Source organism: Lactuca virosa, chromosome 3, assembly GCF_052849685.1.
Source record: "Lactuca virosa cultivar CGN04683 chromosome 3, Lactuca_virosa_CGN04683_v6, whole genome shotgun sequence".
Lineage (NCBI taxonomy): Eukaryota > Viridiplantae > Streptophyta > Magnoliopsida > Asterales > Asteraceae > Lactuca > Lactuca virosa.
Window position 1 is genome coordinate 98752687 of NC_136428.1, and position 21272 is coordinate 98773958.

Here is a 21272-nt window from a genome sequence, read left to right on the forward strand (position 1 = left end):
AGTATCTTTTAGGAGTATTGTGTAACAATTAAACAAACAACACCTTAACTAGGTGTTTACGGCCAAACATGAGGAGTTTGGGCCGTAAACTCCTCTTTGACCAAGAACTCATGCATATAGCATGAGTTTACTCTTCATTCCCCCATTTCTCACTTCCTAGCTCAAGAACACCCAACTTTTTCTCTCAACTATCATAGGATCATCTTCCAAATCTTCCAAAAATGTAAGTGTTCCTTCACTTGTTTTTTTGTTATAACACCTTATCTAGTGTTTATACATCATTTCATCCATGGATTCTTCATTTCTACTTAGATCTTCAAGTGTTCTTCAAAACACCAAGAACACACACTAGTGTTTTTGGCCCTTAAACACTCTTACAAGCTTCCTATAAGTAAGTACACTCCTCCTAACTAGTTATTTGCTTAGAATACTTGCTAAACCATTGAAGAACATCAAAAACCCTCAAGAACACTTGTGTTTACGGTCAAGGGATATCCTTGAACCGTAAACACCATCAAGTGGTGTTTAAGTGCCAGTAACACCTCCTAGGGCGTGGATATTGGACTAGAACCTTGGGTAACTGCTGATTTGCAAGCGAGTACCGATGTTGTGCACCGTGACTTAGACTGGTTGGTGCGGGTGGGCGTTGTGCGAATTGTTGACAAGTTGATTGAACATCCGAGTTTCACGAAAGCTGTAAGCCTTATTCGACACTTTGCCTTTGTTGATGGGGCGGAGTCTGTTCGCAATTCTTTGGTGGGTGTTGGTGTTAGAGATGCGGCTGCTGGTGCCTCCTCCGCCGGGCCTACTGTGAGTATGAATGAGGCTCTTCTTTCGTTTGCCAGTATGGATCATGCGGAGCTCTTGGGTTAGGAGATTTAGACATCCAAGGAATTCGTGACTTGTGCATCTTTTCCGGTTCTGAGGGTACTCCTGAAGCTGTGGCAGGTAACGAAGGAGAGATTGTGCAGCTAGGTGAACATACTGTTGGATCAGACAAGTGTGGGGCTAAGGGTGCTGGTGATGGCATTGGTGACGTTGGTGCAGGTGATGAGAATATGGAGAATGATGTGATTATTTTTGTTGGCGATGGTGATGGTAATGAAGAAGATGCAAATGTTCTTGCATCGTGTGCTACCCCTCCTGGGGCGTGAAGACTTTCCTTTTCTTTTGACACATTTGTGTTTGTTGCTTTTCTATAGTTCTGGATGTATGTTAGCTTTTCTTGTTTTGTTGTTGGTAATGTAAGATATGGGATTTTGTTTAATCGAACTTATGGTTAATCCTGATTGCATATTTTGGGTGTGGTGACTAATACGCTAAGTACTAGGACCAATGCCTTAAGCGTTTGATTTAAATTTGGTATGTAGATTGTTTTGATGCACTAAGCATCTGGATTCGTCAATGCGACATTCGATACACTAAGTGTTATGATTGAATGCCCTAAGCATCTGATTGCCTCGTTGAGTTTGACGCATTGAATAGTTCGATGCACTAAGCAGTCGATTGCTTTATTATAAGATTTAATACTCTAAGTATTCAATGCATTAAACATTCGATTACATGTGTCAATTACAAGCTCTAATGCACTAAGTATCAGGATTGTGATGCGCTAAGCATGGGGTCCCGTATGCTAAGTACTGGGACTTGGTACGCTAAGTACGACATTCCATTGGTGTTAGGCAGTTGGGTCTGCCCTTTTTTGCAATAGATTGTGTTCCTCTCAAAAGAAAAACTTTTTTAGGTTCCTGGAATTCCAAGTTCTTGGTATTTGCCTTCCTTCCATTGTCTCCAGGACATATGCTCCGTTTTGGTTTGCTTCCACAATCTTGTATGGACCTTCCCATGTTGGCCCCAGCTTGCCTTAGGGTTGAGCTCGGTTCGCTTCGTTTCTTCTCAACACATATTCCCCCACTCTGAACGCTTTCTCTTTGACCCTCTGGTTGTAATATCTTTATGTTACGCGCGTGTAAGCGCCCTGGCGCATCTTCGCCCTTTCTCGCCGTTCTTCTAGGATATCCAGATTCAGCCTTAGGTCTTGAGAGTTGACCTCCCCGCTAGTATCGGTTGTTCTCAACGTGCCCATAGTTATCTCCAAGGGGAGCATCGCCTCCTCTCCATATGTTAGACTGAACGGTGTTTCCTGCGTGCTTGTTCGCGGAGTGGTTCTATATGACCATAATATCGTTGGAATTTCCTCAGCCCAATTCCCTTTAGCTTTTCCTAGCCGCTTTTTAATTCCATTTACAATGGTCCGGTTAGATACATCCGTCTGCCCATTCGCCTGTGGATGCGTCACCGATGTGAATCGTTGGCTGATTCCTTTACTAGTGCACCAGTCCCTGAATGGGTTCTCAGCAAATTGTAGGCCGTTGTCGCTGACCAAAATTTTGGGCGTACCGAATCTAGTCATGATGTTTTTCCATACAAACTTTATCATCTGTTTTCCGGATATGCATGCTAAGGGTTCCACTTCAATCCATTTCGTGAAATAGTCCACCGCGACCACCATGTACTTCAGCTTTCCGGGTGCCTCCTGGAACGGCCCCACTATATCTATTCCCCATTGAAAAAACGGCCAAGGGCTAGATATGTTAGACAATGGTACAGGAGGATTCGCTTGAACGGGCGCGAATTCTTGACAGTCTCCACACTTCCTGGTTAGATCTGCAGCGTCCTGATATGCAGTGGGCCAGTAAATTCCCATTCGAAGCACTTTTCCTGTCAAGGCGCGTGTGCCCTCGTGCGCGCCCGCTTGGCCTGCATGCACCTCCTGAAGCGCCTCCTTCCCCTTAGAACTATCTACGCATTTCATCCATGGCGTCGTGAACCCTTTTCGATATAGTTCCCCGTTTATTAGCGCATATGAGGGTGCTTTTATGCGTATCTTCCTAGCTTCGTTGTGATCATTTGGTAGGACGCCCCGCTGCAAGTAATCGACAAACGGGGTCATCCACGTGGGTCTGTTGGTTGAGAGGGTGCTCACCTGTCGTTCATCTATGCTCCTTTCTTTAAGTACTTCTACCAGAACTTTCTTTGACAAGTGATCAAAACATGTAGACGCTAATTTGCTTAGCACATCCGCCCTTCTGTTTTCACGTCGCGGTATTTGTTTAATCATGAACCCCTTGAAAGATTGGACAATTTTCTTTACTATCTTTACATATCGCCCCATCCTTAGGTCCCATGTTTCGAAGCTCCCATTGATCTGGTTTGCGGCCAACCTCGAGTCTGTTAAGGCTGTTACAACTTCTGCTCCTATTTGCTTTGCGAGACGCAACCCTGCAAGTAAAGCTTCATACTCTGCTTCGTTGTTTGAGGTGTGGAAGTCGAAACGAAGAGCGTACGTGATTTCTTCTCCCTCTGGGCTAATCAAAATTAGGCCTGCGCCCGAACCCTCTCTACTGGATGCTCCGTCAGTGTACAACGTCCATCCCCGACTGTTGCCTGGTACTTCCTTTACCGCCCATATACCTTCTTCAAATGAGTTTCCCTCGCCCGGGATCTCGTGCAAGAAATCTGCTAGCGCCTGTCCTTTGATGCTCGTCCTCGGTCGATAGCTGATGTCATGCTCTACCAGCTCAATCGCCCACTTCGCTAGCCGGCCCGACGTTTCTGGTTTGAGTAAAATTTGTTTAATGGGACAATTTGTGAGTACTTCAATCTGGTGCGCCTGAAAATAGCGTCTCAGACGTCGCGCCGCGTAGACAAGCACCATACTAGCTTTTCCAAGGTGGGGTAGTTGAGTTCGGGGCCTTGCAGCGTCCGACTGACAAAATACACCGGTTTCTGTTCCCCCTCCCTTTCTACCACCAATACGGAGGATATTGCCTCATTAGAGGTTGAAAGGTACACCTGCAATGTCTCGCCTGGAATGGGGCTAGCCAATGTGGGTAATCTGTGCAGGGCTTCTTTGATCTGCTGGAGCGCTAACTCTGCCACCGCCGTCCACTGGAAATTGCTCTTCTCGATGCATCCTTTTAGCGTGTGGAATAGTGGCATTGCTTTATCAGCTGATTTCGAGATGAATCGACTGAGGGCTGTAAGTTTCCCATTCAATCCTTGTGCGTCCCTCATGGTTCTTGGGGGTGGTGTTTCCATGAACTCGTCTACCTTGGTTGGGTTGGGCTGGATGCCTTGTCTGGTGACATAGTACCGCAAGAATTGTCCTTCTTCGACTCCGAACATGCATTTGGCCGGGTTCAGCTTCATCTTGACTCTTTCTAGCGTGCTGAAGGTTTCTTCGACATCCCGTAGCATTCTTTCTTCGTCAGGGCTCTTAATTACCATATCATCGACGTATACCTCGATGTTCCTCCCAATTTGGTTGGAGAATATCGAGTCGACTAGCCGCTGGTACGTGGCTCCCGCATTTTTTAATCCAAATGGCATTTTGGTGTAACAGAAGGTCTCGTGGTCTGTATAGAAGGCTGTCTTCTCCTCGTCTTCCTTGCTCATCAGAATTTGGTGGTAACCTTTATACACGTCTAAGAAGCACTTGAGCTTGAAACCTTGTAACGACTCCACTTTTTGCTCAATTTCTGGTAGGGGATAACAGTCTTTGGGGCATGCCTTGTTTAGGTCAGAAAAGTCGATGCACATGCTGTGACATCCCCATTTTCACGACCAGAAAAGACCGATTTTGTTTATGCTTTATAAAAATCAGAGTACCTCTTTTAATAAAAATGTTGCGGAATTTGTTCCCAGTAAAACATGATAAATACGTTATCAAAGCATTTCCGAAGAAATGTATTTTTTTATTCATTTTTAAAAACATTTGGGATGTCATCGTCAATACAGAAACATAAGCATAAACAGAACTTACATTCATTTACACTAGTGAGCTACATCTCTTTTAAATCTCTTAGTGTAATGTAACTTCATATCGACACCTGTGATAGAAATAAGCTGGAGTGGGTCAGGTTGGGAAACCTGGTGAGTACATAGGGATTTCAATCCCACAATGTTATATAATATATATAATTTAGAACTCACAAAATATACAATTTCACCATATATATATATATATATATATATATATATATATATATATATATATATATATATATATATATATATATAAGCAACTCTTACCCCACCACGTTAATCCTTACAACGAGACTATCCATACTCTCGGACCTTAAATTTTACATCTTACTTAACCCATACTCTCGGATCTAATTCATGCTCTCGGATCAATAATTGTGCCCATTCCATACTCTCGGATTAGGGACAAGTGTCCTTGTGAAATCCATTCTCCCGGATTAACGATGAATGACTATGTCCTATCCATACTCCCGAACTGAGGACGACTGACTGCGTCTTAATCCATACTCCCAGACTAAGGACAACTGACTATGTCTTAATCCATACTCTCGGATTAATGACAGTTGGCTATGTCCAATCCATACTCTCGGACTAGGGACAATGACTATGTCTAATCCATGCTCCCGGATCAATGACATATACTAAAGTTCTATTCTCTGAGTATAACTCACTTGTACTCATAAGAAAATACTGCCCAATATTCCTCATAATTAATCTAGGTTTACTCTTTATCCTAAATCATCATATATAATCAGGTATGTTCTTTAACACGTATTTCAGGCAACATCAATTAACTCGCACATAAACATATAATCAATACTTCAATCAATACTTGTATTAAAATCATGTTCATGAAAGGGACTATGCACTCACTTGATTAGGTGGTGACTCGGTACTCGGACAGCACATCGTTATCTCAAAACAATTTTCCCTTGACAAAACCTAGTATCAATACCACTAGGGTTTGGTCTAACGTTAACCGCGACTAATTAATAGTCTAGCTATTATTACTATTATATAAGCATTAAACAACACTATTATATAACTCATAATAATAGCCCAAATAATTATTTTAAGGTCCTAATAAGGTTACTATAATTAATTAGAAGCTATATTAAAAATAGCGTAGGCGTAGCTCACTTACAGCGGGTTTTCTCGAAAATCGGGCTTCGCTAGAGCAGCGTTCCCGAACCGAAAGGCTATTCTTCTCGGAGGCGTCCGGCACTCCGGGGCTTCCGCCTCGTGCTAGGGAGGTTCCCTAGGCTTTTCGGGGGGTTTCGGGGCTAGAGAGAAGTTCTAGAGAGAGAGGGAAGTGATGGGAGGTGTGAGGAATGAAGAGGGCTTCACTTCTTATTCATACGAGGCTGGAGGGTCACTCACGTCGTGAGTTTTATGATGCTCATGTCGTGAGCCAACTTGGGCTCCAAGTCTGAGCCTGGTGCTGACACGTGGCATCGCACACAAGGTGGAAATCAGCCGATTTTCAAAAATTCATAACTTTCGCATACGAACTCCGTTTTCGACGTTATTTATATCCACGCGTAGGTAAAAATAAGATCTACAACTTTCATTTTGACTCTATTGGCTAATTCTCGACCGATCTTAAATTTAACAGTAGGAGGAGATTAGACTGTTAAATGACCGCGAAGAATTCGTAAATCCTTCATACAGACTCCGTTTTCACCTGTCTTTTTATCATTAAGTTCCTATTAATGATATCTTCAACTCTCATTTAGGCCGTGTAGGCCAAAAACCGCTCGAACTAAAATTCGAGTTTCGGGTCGTGCAGTGATGTGTCAAATCTTAGAAAATTCATAACTTCCTCATACGAAGTCAGATTTGGGCGTTCTTTTTTTGTATGTTCTCGGTTTAACGTATACTACAACTTTTTTTTAGATCACTAAGGCTAAAATGTCCTCTATCGTAAATTTACTATTTACGTCTCCCGGTGCCGTGCCGGTTTTGCCGTAAAACTTCGACGGGCCATAACTTCTTCGTTATAACTCGGATTTCGGCATTCTTTATATGTACAGAACCCTTGTAACATATACTACCACTTGTTTAAGATTATTCCTTCTAAATAATCTTCCATCAAAAAATCATTTTTGATGCTCATTGTCTCTAAATTGACTAGCCTGGATATGCGGGCGTTACAATTATCTCCCCCTTAGGATGATTACGTCCCGGAATCATCAACGAAACAGGGCAGTATAATGACTCCATACGTTATCTCTTCATCCTAGGTAATAATCGTAACTTCTTTGTTCCTCCGAATTAGTATCTAACTCTTGGACTCCTTGACTATAGGCGGTGCTCGATCTTGCACTTGCTCCCTATCTCACGTTAGACTCCAAATTATGACCTTCAAGTCACAATCTTGATCCTCACTGGATACGAACTTAAGATAAGTTCTTTTATTACTACAATGGACCGATGTGTCATATTCTAATGACCTATCATCGTATGTTGCAATGCTTAGACTCAGGTCTCTAAGAGTCAAATTCCAGAAAACACTATACCTTCCTTCATGTTCTAATGGGATATAATTACATCTTAAAAGGTAGAATTTTTAGCTACAAGCAACTATCGCGATACCTCTGCTGATCGCTTTGATTATCTTTTATTTCAATCTTTCGGCTTAAGTCAGATGCTACATCGAACTTGGTTCTCTGAACCTCGTAACATACTCATCTTAGTCGGACTCAATTTGATATGACCACTAGGGTCGGAATAACAATCATCTTCTTAGTCATTACCGAAACGATGGTAATGACATACTCGAATAAAACGAAATCAATTACTAGCTCCTTGGTAACCTTGTGACTTTCCCTGATCCAAGTGTGAGTCCTGTGCTTCCGGTAGTATAGGCCTCTACTATCATTCACACCTACTGATACTCGTCCCAAGTATTATCTCGCAGTTTCCCCAAGTCACCATACAAGAAAATCACATAACAGTTTAACACATCAGATAACAAAACGAAGGTTTTATATTAGTTCTTGAAACGATTACATGGGTGTTCAAGTTCACCCTAGACTATGCCTCTATTAGGCTACATCATATGATACTATCCACATGGCTACTGTATCACTCAATCTTCGGATATCAAGTCCTCACTCTTGATTCCTTGCATCATCATCAAGGATCATCTGGAATGCTCTTGTCTTTGGTTTTGGCGGTACATTTGGTTTTGCAGCTTCTTCTCTCCTTGGGCAGTCTTGCTTGAAGTGTCCTTCTTCACCACACTTAAGGCAGACTTCTTTCTTGGTTGTGCATTCGCTGGCGTAATGACCAGTCTTCCTGCATTTGAAGCAGGTCATCTCTATTGAGCATCTGCCAATGTGCTTCCTTCTGCACTTGTCACACCATTGTGTTCCTTCTCCAGACTTTGAAAATTTTCTCTTCTCGTCGGACCTTGTGGATCTTTCAAACTTTCTCTTATCGCCAACTTCAACCTTGCTGGCGGCTCTTCTCATTCGTTCCGCCATACACTGAATTTTTTTTCCAATGCTTCAGAATTATACTTAAGCCTGTAAGTATAACCATATTTACTAAACTTTAGTAAATCATGACGAATAGTCTTATCGATCTTTTTTGGTGGACTTAATCAGTGCACAAGAATGTGTACTCGATCCCTTAGTCCGTTACTTGACTCACACATCCATGTGAACAAGTAGTTAGTCTTAATTTTTCCAATGCTTGAAGGTTCTCATTCATCATGCTCTACAAATTGCATGATTCCAAGTTTCGGTCCAATTGAAACTTGGGTGATGAGAATCTTTCCTTATTTGGTAAATTTAGACACTACCACAAATGAAAGAATCAAATTCATATTTCCACTCTTGTTCTTAATGGAATCTTATAAGCAACACAGTTTTTCACAAATGCCATTGTAAGGATATTTTAAAATAAATAAAATCAAAAGATTTACCTTTTATTTTAAAACTTTGCGGAAAAAACTCATCCTTACAATCCATATGAAAACTTGTTGTTATCTATTCCTAAGCAAAATATCATAACTCCTAAGAAGTAGCTCAAGAATCCGATCTTCAAACTATGTGATAGAAATCCATCTACGCGATCAGATTTAGCATATTCTTTCTTTAAGTTTCTTCACTTTTTCTTTGATTCTTAAAACATCACCATGTGACCCAGTCACATCATGTATCAAGAATCTCAGAATAGAAACTTAGCAGAGTTAGATAGTGGACTTTACCTGAAGTAGAGTCAAACTTATTGACTTTAACATCCTTAGGTAAATTTGGCAGCTTCGCAACCAATGCCCCTTTCTTTGGTAATGGACCCTTGATAATGGGACTATCTCAGACTTATCCTTTCTCTTTACCATTTGGTCAACCGAGTTGACTATGGCCGATCCCTTTCCATTGGGAAGAGAGAGCTTTACTGGATATCCAATGTCATCATTGTCAATGTCCATAGCGTTTTAGGAAGTTGATCTTAGCAAATAGATAAGATCATTAAGGGTCTTGTCTTAGTCTGTTTCATAGGATTCCCAAAAGAACTCACTATGTGACTTAGAAAGTAGTTGAGCCACCAACTTTCTCAAGACTTTGACACCCAACTCTCCCGGCTTGTCAATATGTGACTACATCTCCAAGATGTGATCACACCTAGACCTTGCCTTGCCAATAGGGCTTGAGTGACCTTAAACTTTTTAGGAACTTGTGGGTTAAGGAGAATAATTGGAGGAGGTGAAAGAAGTATGATATCCATGGGACATCATCTTCATTTAGGAAAGCTTGTTTCAAGAGATTTAGGAAGATCATAAATGTCTAGACCAGACATCTTTTTGGGAGATATTCAAGATAGTTGATTTAAAGTCCTTAATATGACACCCAATATGAAATATTAAGGCTAGGACCCAACAAACTATTTTATAACTTAGAAGAGGGATGCCGTAATCCGAGTTATAAAATAGTTGAAGGTAGGTAAATGACGATTTACCAATTTCCACCATGAAAAACGAAATAATGTAATTAGGTTTTTAATTGGATTTGAAACTCCTAGATCTTTTGAGATTCATTGAACTTTTCAATGGCATGTTTCAATCTCGAGTGTGCCCTTCTGGTTTTGTGACTGGGATGCCGAGGATCACAAAACAAGGTGTGAAGTAACCATGCAAATATACTTGGTACCCTTAATATTTACCCCTCAATCGATGTGCCGGTTAACCACACGAGCTCCACTGATACTATGATAAATATTAAGTTACCCTTTGCCTACTTTGTTAAATCCAGGTTAGTGTGCCGGTTAACCACACACGCTCCACTAACGGTTTAAACAAAGTGCAAAGTGTAATTTCATGGATTAGCACCTTATTCACATTTTCCTAAGTAACTAAGATTGGGAATTTATAAGTGTTTAGTTACTTAGTATTTATCATTAATACTTTTAATGAAGGGAGAATTATAGTCCTTGTCCTATCCGTTCGGCTAACGACCCTCCACCAGTCAAGGAAGCGGTGGGTGAGAGTGGACACCCATTAAACTGTCATTTTATAGGCAGTAACCTTATACCCCCCTTATAGACCGGCTTCGTGAATGAGGCCTACTAACGGTAAGACTGACTTGCTCTTATACATATATTTATTATTAACTTATAATACTATAAAGTATAAGGGTTGAATTTTAACTTTTAAAATTCTAAGGGCTAACTTGGAATTAAAGTATTCATGGGGAAAACTTTACAAATTCCAAAACTTGAGGGCAAGTTTTGAAAATATTCAAAACTAATTAATTCCATAACTTATGTGTTTAAAGTAGTTTTAATTAAAAAAAACTCTTCAAGTTCCATAACTTGAGGGCAAGTTATTGAAGACTTTAAACTAATAAAAGAATGTAACTTTTCTTTATTTTTGTAACTTATGGAACTAATTAAGGTTACACATTTTATCATTTAATGAAGTGACTCTTGAACCTCCATAACTTGAGGACAAGTTATGGAGTCATAAAACCATTTAATGAGGACAAGACTCTTCATTTTTGTAACCATTGCCAACTTTTTATGAGTTTTATGAAACTTAAATGTGACTTTTCATTTAACTTGAGGACAAGTTACAAAAACACATTTTAGAATCAACTCTTAGATTAAAATGGATTGAAAACACATAATCAATTAACTTTTCTATTAATCTAATAAACTCATATGAACAAAGATAATTCACATCAAATTTTTTTCAAGTAATTAGCATAACTTTTATACTAATACAATTCGATTTTTCAGCTAATTTTGCAAGTATAACAAGAAAACAAGCCTTGGCTCTGATACCACTGATGGGTTTTGCGCATTCTAACACTCCTAAGTGTACATGCAACCCTAAATACCTTGGATCTATGTTTTCTCTATTATACATGCAATTATGAACTTTCCAAGGTATTACCCTATCTAGCATACAATACTTTATACTTGGGTAATCAAATGGATAGAATACATACCTTAGTTTGATGTAGCTTGTCTCCATGAAGCTTGAGTGCCTAGTGCCCCAAGTGTGACACATCAAATGGTTCACACAACACCAAATGCACATGGAATGACTTGAGAGAAATGGAACACTCCTTGAAATCGTCTAGCCCTCATATTCACACATTAGTGCACGATTTCTTGAGCCATGGGATTCTTTTATATGGTGGCTATTAGGGTTACACCATGTAACTCATAACTTTACCCATTCGTTATGCTCCATGGATTTTAACCTCCATGGAGTATCCATGGGTCACCCCATGGACTTAGTCCAACATAAGGAATCTTGGATCACAAGCCCACATATATAAGAATGAATGATTTACACAATCAACCCATATATTTAATTAGTCTCCTTTTGATCACTTAATTAATTCCAAATTAATTCTTGATCAATACTAATTAAATAACCTTATTAATATATTAGAACTTATAATATATTAACCAACCTTTAAGTGTTATTTCTCTCATTATAGTCTATCCAAATGCATGATGCCATGCAACCCAAATGGACCATGCCGGGTCGGGTCAAGTCTTACCAATTATAGTTATGGACTTAGACATTAATCCAACAGCTACATCATATGATACTATCCACATGGCTACTGTATCACTCAATCGTCGGATATCAAGTCCTCATTCTTGATTCCTTGCATCATCGTCAAGTATCATCTGGAATACTCTTGCCTTTGGTTTTGGCGGCACATTTGGTTTTGCAGCTTCTTCTCTCCTTGGGCAGTCTTGCTTGAAGTGTCCTTCTTCTCCACACTTAAAGCAGACTTCTTTCTTGGTTGTGCATTCGTTGGCGTAATGACCAGTCTTCCCGCATTTGAAGCAGGTCATCTCTTTAGAGCATCTGCCAATGTGCTTCCTTCTGCACTTGTCACACCATTGTGTTCCTTCTCCAGACTTTGAGAATTTTCTCTTCTCGTCGGACCTTGTGGATCCTTCAAACTTTCTCTAATCGCTAACTTCAACCTTGTTGGCGGCTCTTCCCTTGATCATATCTTCCACAGACTTGGCAGCCCAGATAGCTGCCTCTAGAGTGGGTGCCTGACGTACCGGCACCGCATACTCCCAGGGAAGTCCCTTCGCGTACTTGTCGACTTTTGTCAGCTCGTCTGGGACAAGGCGCAAAGCAAACTCCATTTTGTCCGTGAAGTTGTTGGTGTATTCGTCGATGGACATGCTTCCTTTCTTCAAAGTTAGGAATTGGTTCTCCAGCTCGAGCAGGTTTTGGGCTGAGCAATACTTGCGCTTGAAATGCACCAAAAACTTTTCCCATGTCAGCTGCAAGGGCTCATTGGGGCTTAAGGTCTTCCCCAGGGTGTTCCACCAACGAACAGCGCCTCCCCGGAACCGGCGCACTGCGAATATGGTCTATAGTTTGCCTCTGCAACCACACGTCATGAAAGCCAACTCCATCTCCGAGATCCAATCCATAACTCCGATCGAATCTTCCTTCCCGGTAAAAGTCGATGGCTTGCAAGTTAGAAAGTCCTTGTACTTGCATCCATTCCTCTCGACTCCGTTGTCCTGGTTGTTCCTCCTAATCACCGGTGTATCATCTTGACCAACGGTCCTGCTGTAGTTTCCCTCCTCAGACTGCCCGTCACTCAGCTCGGGCTGTTCAACAGGCATCGTGGGCTCATCCCGATTCTGTTGAAGTAATCGCCTTGTTTCCACCATTTGAAGATCCAACATTGTCTGGATCATCGCTTGCACTCCGCCATTGTGATTGGTTCGGGAGCGGCTACCACCACGGGTATTTGCTCAACCACTGGTGGTTGATTCCTGTTCCCACTCGCGTTCCCGGCTCCACTGCGGGTTCTTGCCATTTCGATCTATACACCCATTTAATCATTTGGTGTGTAATGATGAGAATTAAGATAGGAAATATTTTATTGACGTTTGACGTATAAATCTCCCTATTACCCTGAAAGTTATATGTCAGTTCTAATACCGTATTTAAACGTTTAGAAACCTGAACACATATAGTTTGAAGATCCGGTCGGCAACAGACCATAGATCTGATCATATAATGCATATCATAAATCATTTAGCACATAAAAGCATGTTAGGCATTTTCCCTAAATAAGCTAGTGCTTGTGTCTATTCAGGTGTACTACCTAAAATATATTAGACACACTCCTCATGATCATCGCTTAGCATTCTAAGTTTAAGTCTAGAAATAAATCCATATTCTTAGTTCGCTTAAACTAATGCTCTGATACCAACTGTGACATCCCCATTTTCACGACCAGAAAAGACCGATTTTGTTTATGCTTTATAAAAATCAGAATACCTCGTTTAATAAAAATGTTGCGGAATTTGTTCCCAGTAAAACATGATAAATACGTTATCAAAGCATTTCCGAAGAAATGTATTTTTTATTCATTTTTAAAAACATTTGGGATGTCATCGTCAATACAGAAACATAAGCATAAACAGAACTTACATTCATTTACACTAGTGATCTACATCTCTTTTAAATCTCTCAGTGTAATGTAACTTCATATCGACACCTATGATAGAAATAAGCTGGAGTGGGTCAGGTTGGGAAACCTGGTGAGTACATAGGGATTTCAATCCCACAATGTTATATCATATATATAATTTAGAACTCACAAAATATACAATTTCACCATATATATATATATATATATATATATATATATATATATATATATATATATATATATATATATATATATATATAAGCAACTCTTACCCCACCACGTTAATCCTTACAACGAGACTATCCATACTCTCCGACCTTAAATTTTACCTCTTACTTAACCCATACTCTCGGATCTAATTCATGCTCTCGGATCAATAATTGTGCCCATTCCATACTCTCGGATTAGGGACAAGTGTCTTTGTGAAATCCATTCTCCCGGATTAATGACGAATGACTATGTCCTATCCATACTCCTGGACTGAGGACGACTGACTGCGTCTTAATCGATACTCCCGGACTAAGGACAACTGACTATGTCTTAATCCATACTCTCGGATTAATGACAGTTGGCTATGTCCAATCCATACTCTCGGACTAGGGACAATGACTATGTCTAATCCATGCTCCCGGATCAATGACATATACTAAAGTTCTATTCTCTGAGTATAACTCACTTGTACTCATAAGAAAATACTGCCCAATATTCCTCATAATTAATTTAGGTTTACTTTTTAACCTAAATCATCATATATAATCAGGTATGTTCTTTAACACGTATTTCAGGCAACATCAAGTAACTCGCACATAAACATATAATTAATACTTCAATCAATACTTGTATTAAAATCATGTTCATGAAAGAGACTATGCACTCACTTGATTAGGTGGTGACTCGGTACTCGGACAGCAATTCGTTATCTCAAAACAATTTTCCCTTGACAAAACCTAGTATCAATACAACTAGGGTTTAGTCTATCGTTAACCGCAACTAATTAATAGTCTAGCTATTATTACTATTATATAAGCGTTAAACAACACTATTATATAACTCATAATAATAGCCCAAATAATTATTTTAAGGTCCTAATAAGGTTACTATAATTAATTAGAAGCTATATTAAAAATAGCGTAGGCGTAGCTCACTTACAGCGGGTTTTTCTCGAAAACTGGGCTTCGCTAGAGCAGCATTCCCGAACCGAAAGGCTCTTCTTCTCGTAGGCATCGGGCGCTCCGGGGCTTCCGCCTCGTCCTAGGGAGGTTCCCTAGGCTTTTCGGGGGATTTCGGGGCTAGAGAGAAGTTCTAGAGAGAGAGAGGGAAGTGATGGGAGGTGTGAGGAATGAAGAGGGCTTCACTTCTTATTTATAGGAGGCTGGAGGGTCACTCACGTCGTGAGTTTTATGATGCTCGCGTCGTGAGCCAACTTAGGCTCCAAGTGTGAGCCTGGTGCTGACACGTAGCATCGCACACAAGGTGGAAATCAGCCGATTTTCAAAAATTCACAACTTTCGCATACGAGCTCCATTTTCGACGTTCTTTATATCCACGCGTAGGTAAAAATAAGATCTACAACTTTAATTTTGACTCCATCGGCTAATTCTTGACTAATCATAAATTAACAGTAGGAGGAGATTAAACTATTAAATGCCGTGAAGAATTCGTAAATCCTTCATACGGACTCCGTTTTCGTCTGTCTTTTTATCGTTGAGTTCCTATTAATGAGATATTCAACTCTCATTTAGGCCACGTAGGCCAAATCCCACTCGAACTAAAATTTGAGTTTCGGGTCGTGCACTGCTGTGCCAAATCTTAGAAAATTCATAACTTCCTCATACGAAGTCAGATTTGGGCGTTCTTTTTTTTGTATGTTCTCGGTTTAACGTATACTACAACTTTTGTTTAGATCACTAAGGCTAAAAAATCATCTATCGTAAATTCACTATTTACGTCTCCCGGTGTCGTGCCGGTTTTGCCGTAAAACTTCGACGGGCCATAACTTCTTCGTTATAACTCGGATTTCGGCGTTCTTTATATGTACAGAACCCTTGTAACATATAATACCACTTGGTTAAGATTATTCCTTCTAAATAATCTTCCATCAAAAAATCATTTTTGATGCTCGTTGTCTCTAAATTGACTAGCCCGGATCTGCGGGCGTTACACATGCGCCATGATCCGTCATGATTCCGTACCATGACGGGATTGGCGATCCAGGTTGGGAAAACTGCTTCCCTCATAATTGCGGCTTCCGTCAGCTTGGTCTCTTCTGCGTTAATCGCCCTATTACGGTCCCCTCCTTGGACCCTCTTTTTCTGTTTGATATCCTTCGCCCTCGGCCAGGTCATGAGCTTATGCTCGATTACTGTCCTGTCCACCCCTATCATGTCTGTAGGGGTCCACGCAAACACATGCTTGTAACACCTGATCAGGTCGACCAGCGCTTCCCTGGTGCGAGCCGGGAGGCCATGACCGATACTGATTGGCTGATCGGGGTATTCTTCATTGATCACCTCCTTTCCTTTCGTGGACTCAGCCCGCACTTTCTTGGTCTCTCTCGCGATTTCTTTCGGTCGCATGACCGTGAAATATTGCAATTCTTTTGGCGGTGTGGCGAGAATCATGGTCGGGCCGTCCGCAGTGCTAAACTTCACGACCCCGTGCATTGTTGACGGGATCGCCCCCAGTTTAACCAGGGCAGTCCTTCCCAAAATGATATTATGCTCTGCCGAGTGCCGGATTACCACAAAGTCAATCAAAACCATTTTCTTTCGCTGCTTATCATGGCTGGTTCGCGTGAGAGGTAAGTGGATTGTGCCAAGAGGCCATAGACCGTGCCCAGTGAATCCCACTAATCTCCCTACTGTGGGTCTCAGGTTGTCCTTCCAACTGTCCGGAAGCAAACGAAAACAGTGCTCGTAGATTATATCTGTCGAGCTCCCCGTGTCGATGTATACTCGATGCACAACGATGTTCTTAATAGAGGCTTGGATGATGAGTGGATTATCGCCCCTCCATCCTTCCGGACTGGGGTCCTGTGCTGAGAACGTAAGTGGCCGTGCTGGAATTGCGGCGCGTCCCTGGTCTGCTGGACGCGATTCCCGACCTCTTTTGTCGTGTATCGTGAATATCTCTTTAGGCTGGGTGCCTTCTCGTGGTGCGCTCTTGGCATTCTCAGCGCCAAACTTAGCGCATAAATTTCACGCTATTTCTACTAGATCCCCTTTGAGTTGCTTCTCCTCCATTTCTTTCTTGAGAACGGTGCTGTTGGTGGTATCATGTTTTTTGCTCTTGTGATATTCGCAATATCGACTCTTGGGCGCTTTTACTTGTTGTTGCTTCTCCGTGACCACACATACGTCCGGCCTGCGGCTCCTCCTATCATCCCTGACGAACGGCCTGAAACGCCCTTGGGGTCTTCATCCTCGCCCAAAATGCCTGTGTCCCCCTTGAGCCTCCATGTGGGTTGGGCTATTGCGTTTTGTCATCATGGAATTTAGGTATGCCTGCTTTGTTGCTTCGCCTTCCTCTTGCCTCAAGTACCGTTCTACCTTTTCTTTTAGTTCAACTCGCGTCTGAGGTTTCTTGCCCATCAGCTTTTGGGACAGGGGGCCTGGTAAGAGTCCCCACGTGAAGGCTCCAGCTATGAGGCCTTCGTCGTGTCCTGGTACATCCAACGTGGCGTTTATGAACCTTGTGAAGTACTCCATCACGCTCTCGCCTTCTTTTTGTTTGCAACCTATGATGGAGTGAGAGTCTCCTTTATACTTTCATAACTGCATGAAGTTGGTGAGGAACATGTACTTAAGCTGGGCGAAGTTGTAGATGCTGCCCGGGCGGAGTGTTTTGAACCATGTTCATGCATTCCCGTCAAGTGTTGTTGGGAAATACGTGCACCAGAACCTTTCGTCAAGCTTTAACGACGTCATTGTCCACTTATACGTATCGATGTGACTGTATGGGTCAGTGGTGCCGTTGTAGGTTTTGAGGTGAGGTAGTTTGGCTGTATTTGGTATCTCGTAGTCTAACAATTCTTTAGCTAATGGAGATGTGACACTTCGGGATAAATAATCCTGATTTGGGATGGCTAATGGTCCTTGCGAGTGAGGTTGAGGAGGAAAAACACTTGATAGTGCATGGTAGCCTGGGCTTGGGTCATAGAAGGGCTGCTGTTGGAATGGTAGTTGAAGTGAATACCCTGGGGAAAAGGTTGTGGTTGCATCGGAGGGTTGCTTGTTGAAGCTTGCTGCCGACCGTCGTTAGTGGCGATAGTGGGCTCACCCCATGTGCCTGCCGTAGGGTAAAAAACCGGCATGGGAGTTATCATGGTTTGTGCCAGCGGTGGCAACGAAAGCATCAAATGTGTCCCCATCAGCATTTGGTTCGATAGTAACATCTGGGATGATGGTTGGATGTTTGGTATTTGGCTTAATGGGAGTATCGTTGAACAGATTGGCAGTGGATGTGGCATCGTCGGTGTGAAGAATGGTGATATCGGGGGTATCGGAGACTGCGTCGCCATTGACTGGAAAGTTAGTGGTGTCTGGGTTAATGTGGCTAAAGGCACCGTCGCCTGAGTCGGTCCTGGCTGCTGGATTAAGAGTTGCACGGAGGTAGTGACGGTTGTGTTTTGAGGTGTGGGTGGTGGACGGTTTTCCGACGATATCGCAGTTACCGTAGAACCTCCCTCACCCGTAGCGTTACTGTTGGCCGCCGTCGGTGGCGGTGTTTCGTCCAGCGGCGCCATGGATTGGATTGGGCTGTTCTGAGCTCCTCTGTGTCCATTGTTGTCGTCGGACGCCATTGATTTCTCAGAGTTGTGCTTTTAGTTACGTTCTTCGTCACACAAACGGATGGCGCCAAATGATGCGACCTTGACTAAGCCATTCACCCGTGCTGGTCTATCGGAACTCGGGTAAACTCTGCAAGATAAAAAGAAAGAGTGGCCGTCATCCGTTTCCCGAGAGGAGGCTCCCGGAAAGACGCTCTGACGGTCAAGTTAGAAGATATTCTAGGGTTTCTTGAGTGTAAAGCTGGAGAGAAGCGCTTACCTTGTGAGTTCCAGAGCGTACCTTTTTATACCTAGCGATCCTGCCTTATCCGTACGCGACATGATCGCTTTAAGGAGACAGGGCCAGAGGCAGTGATTGGTGGTTCGTGCGCCTTTATCCGTTAGAGCGCCCTTATTGGCTCTGATGGTAATGGTCTGATCCTGCCTCTTGTCCCTTGACCGTACCTTTTGTCTTGACGCTGGGAGCGTCCCTGGCGGGTGCGAGCTTTTTGTCGGGACATTGAGAGCGCCTCTGGCGGGTGCGAGCCTTTTGTTGGGACGCCCTGCTCTTAGGGGCGCCGGCGGGCGCTGAGCCCGCTGAGCTTGGTTCGGCTGGCACACCAGGTTTCTTGGCCAGGCGCGCTTCTGTCGTGCTAGCATAGGCACATCATCAGGGAGTTTTGAGATCGGAGAGGCTATATGACAAATTCTCCAAGTGTGATTTCTGGTTACGGGAGGTCCAGTTCCTAGGGCATCTCGTTAATTAGAATGGGATATTAGTCGACCCGGCCAAGATTGAGGCAGTTATGCGATGGGAGGTGCCGAGATCCCCATCCGAGATCAGGAGTTTTCTGGGATTGGCCGGTTATTATCGGAGATTTATCCGAGATTTCTCCAAGATTATCGTCCCCCTCACCAGGTTGACCCGGAAGGGCGTTACTTTTACTTGGGGTCCCGGGCAGCATACCTCATTTGAGACTCTTCGCCAGAGATTGTGCGAAGCCCCAGTGTTAGCCCTTCCCGAGGGAATGGAGGACTTTGTGGTTTTCTGTGATGCATCTATATCCCGTTTGGGTGCGGTGCTGATGCAGAGAGGGCACATGATAGCATACGCATCGAGGCAGTTGAAGCCTCATGAGACGAGATATCCCACCCACGATCTGGAGCTGGGGGCGGTGGTGTTCACCCTCAAGATTTGGCGCCACTATTTGTACGGAGCCCGGTGTACCATATACACGGACCATAAGAGTCTAAAGTACTTGATGGATCAGCGCAACCTGAACATGCGGCAGAGGAGATGGCTGGATGTATTGAAGGACTACGACTGCGAGATCTTATATCACCCAGGCAAGGATAATGTGGTTGCCGACGCCTTAAGTCGCAGAACCGAGAGCACTCCGATCTGGGATGTATGTATGAGGATGACGGTGATGACTCCAGTCTTAGATACCATCCGAGAGGCTCAGGTGGAGGCTGTGAAACCGGAGAACTGCAAGAGAGAGCGTGTGATTGGGCAGGTTTCCAAGTTTGTGACGGACAGTCGTGGGCTTATGACTTTTCGAGGGCGGATTTGGGTGCCCTTTATGGGTGGAGCTCGGCGTATATCGATGGAGGAGGTGCATAGATCGAGATTCTCGATCCATCCCGGGGCTACTAAGATGTATTTGGACCTGAAGAGAGATTACTGGTGGCCCTGTATGAAGCGGGATGTTGCTTGGGTTGTTGAGAGGTGCTTGACCTGCCGTCGGGTCAAGGCAGAGCACCAGCGCCCACATGGTCCATTGCAGCCTCTGGAGATTCCCCAGTGGAAGTGGGAACAGATCTCTATGGACTTTATCACCAAGTTACCGAGGACTGCACGTGGAGTTGACGCGACTTGGGTGATTGTGGACCGACTGACGAAGAGTGCTCACTTCCTTGATATTAGTGAGAGCTCTTCTGCAGAGAGATTGGCCGAGATTTATGTGAGAGAGGTGGTATCTCGGCATGGGGTGCCGATCTCGATAGTGTCAGATCGAGACGTGCGCTTTACTTCCAGATTCTGGAAGAAATTTCACGAGGAGTTGGGCACGCGCCTGTATTTTAGTACTGCGTACCACCTGCAGACTGATGGGCAGAGCGAGCGGACGATTCAGACGCTTGAGGACATGTTGCGTGCCTGTGTCATGGACTTCGGAGGAAGTTGGGACACATACTTACCCTTGGCTGAGTTTTCCTACAACAACAACCACCATTCGAGTATTGGTATGCCTTCCTTTGACCTTTTATATGGGAGGAGGTGTCGGACTCCTATTTGTTGGGGAGAGGTGGGACAGAGAGTGGTGGGTGGCACTGAGATAGTGCTAAAGACGACTGAGCAGATTCAACAGGTTAGACAGAGATTACTGACGGCCCAGAGTCCCAGAACCCCTTTAGCACAAAGCAAGCAGCATTCGTGCATCGAGTAGCCGCATCAGGCATAACCTAATCAGGCTATCCTACTGCTGACTAAACAATCCTAGCATACAGCTCGTACAACAGGCATATAAGGAATCCTTCCTAGATCCTTGGCCCTACTCTAGCATGCAGTTCTCAGAATCATATACATCAGGCATACAAGGCATCCTCCTAGATCCTTAGCCCTAATCTAGTATGCAGTTCTTAGAATCATATATCATATAACTTATTATAACAAGTATGGGTATCTTGGGGGAAAACTTACTTGAGCTCGGCTGGTCGCACGCATCACACACCTTGTT